This window comes from Hyperolius riggenbachi, chromosome 4 (genome assembly GCF_040937935.1).
Source record: "Hyperolius riggenbachi isolate aHypRig1 chromosome 4, aHypRig1.pri, whole genome shotgun sequence".
Lineage (NCBI taxonomy): Eukaryota > Metazoa > Chordata > Amphibia > Anura > Hyperoliidae > Hyperolius > Hyperolius riggenbachi.
The window spans coordinates 80,637,142-80,639,579 of record NC_090649.1 but is presented as its reverse complement, the minus strand read 5'-3'; positions in this window follow the sequence as shown (position 1 = coordinate 80,639,579).

Sequence of the window (2,438 nt, the reverse complement as noted above, 5' to 3'; positions counted from 1 at the left end):
AGGCTGCGCAAGGAGTCTGGGGGGGGGAGCTGCGCGGCACGGCGGGTAGCAGCGGATCGGCGGCGATCGGAAGTTACACGCAGCTAGCAAAGTGCTAGCTGCGTGTAACAAAATAAAAATTATGCAAATCGGCAAACCAGGGCCTGAGAAATCCTCCTGCGTGATATACCCCGAGCTCAGCTCGGGATTATCGCCCAGGAGGGTAAAGGATTACGAGGCCAATTTTAGGAAAAAAAATAAAAAAAGTTAGATACCTGCATCAGTTTGTAAGGCACGGAGGACGCCGTCCGCGCCCTCCGTGCCGTTCCGCCGGGTCCCCGCTGCTCAATAGCCCCCCGAACGGCCTCCGACTGCACGGCCTGGGTTGGGCTCTCCAGCCTGCACAAAGATGGCCGCCGGAGCTGGCCGCGGCTGCGCAGTCCGCATAGCCGTGAGTGCGGCTTCGCAGCTCTAAGGCCAACCCCCCGATCCACGCTACAGGAGGGGGGTTGGCCCTAGAGCTGCGCAGCCGCACTCGCGGCTATGCGGACTGCGCAGCCGCGGCCAGCTCCGGCGGCCATCTTTGTGCAGGCTGGAGAGCCCGACCCGGGCCACGCGGTCGGCGGCCGTTCGGGGGGCTATTGAGCGGTGGGGACCCGGCGGAACGGCACAGAGGGCGCGGACGGCGTCCTCCGTGCCTTACAAACTGATGCAGGTATCTAACTTTTTAATTTTTTTTTCTAAAATTGGCCTCGTAAGTCCTTTAAAGAGAAACTGTAGTGAAAATAACATAATTAATAAAATTGCTTTTTGTTTACAATATTCACTTATAAATTATTTAGTCAGAGTTGTTTGCCCATTGTAAAATCTTTCCTCTCCCTTATTTACAGTTTGAAATATATCACTGGTGATCACGTCTTTGGTCCTGCCAGGTGATCTGTATGGAATGTTTGTCGAACCCTATGGCACGCGTGCCCACAGAGGCGGTACATGGAGCCGTCTCTGTGGGCACGCATGCTGTGTCCGCCACCATCATTAATCTTTATTACCCCCGCCGAGAACTCCGCATGCCGCCGTGTGTCTAGAGGGGGCGGAGCAGGACTAACATCCATGCACGGAGATGCTTTTGAAAGATCCGCCCCCACCCCCTCCACGCTCTGCTCGTCAGACCTTTTCGCAGGGGTGCCTGGTCCAACGTCAACGCGTCCTGTCAGCGCGGGACTTTCAGCTGGCAGCAGGCAGATCATCGGGGAGCTGCACGCCGCCGGGAGAGGAGACTTCTGCCAGGTGAGTTAATGTTTGTTTTTTTTTACAGGTTACAATATTTTCTGGTGAAACGCTGCCCACATTACGATTATTTTCTGGTGAAACACTGCCCACTTTACGATTTTTTTCTAGTAAAACTGCCACATTACGATTATTTTCTGGTGAAACATTGCTGCGTTACAATTATTTTCTGGTGAAAGATTGACGCATTACGATTATTTTATGGTGAAACATTGCTGCGTTATGAATGATTATTTTCTGGTGAAACATTGCCGCATTATGATTATTTTATGGTGAAACATTTCCGCAGTATGATTATTTTCTAGTGAAACATTGCCGCATTATGATTATTTTCTGATAAAAGATTGCTGCATTACAATTATTTTCTAGTGAAAGTCTATTGCTTCATTATGATTATTTTCTGGTGAAATATTGCCATATTACGATTATTTTATGTTGGAACATTGCCGCATTACGATTATTTTATGGTGAAACATTGCGGCATTACGATTATTTTATGGTGAAACATTTCCATATGACGATTATTTTCTGGTGAAACATTGCTGCGTTACAATTATTTTCTGGTGAAAGATTTCCACATTACGATTATTTTATGGTAAAATATTGCTGCGTTATGATTATTTTTTGGTGAAACATTGCTGCGTTGCCTCATTGCAATTATTTTCATCGGGGAACACAACAGGTTCTCTCACCTGGAATGACAAAATGTCTAGAGGCGCCCCTGCCTTTGCTCCCAGCCTGGCCAGGGATCACATGGGCCTGGGCAGCTAGTAGTCAATATAAATTGCCATTTTGGCACTCGGTGATAAATAAGTCTATTTCAGGTCGCAGTTTGGGCACTAGGCCTCTGAAAGGTTCGCCATCACTGTGCTATACACAGAGGGAGATACTGCTTGCTTGGCACTTGGAAAATGTCATTATTTCCCACAATGCAACAAGGTTCACAGACAGCAAACTGTCAGGACCATGGTCATAACATCACTGTGGGAGGGGTTTCACCACAATATCAGCCATACAAAACTGTCAGGACCATAATCATGACATCACACTGTGTGAGGGGTTTCACCACAATAGCAGCCATGCACCTCCCCCCTCCCCCCCCCCCATCCCCACCAGGTATAGGTAAAGAAAGATTTCTTGTGGCAAAGGGGGTATCAGCTACTGATTGGAAT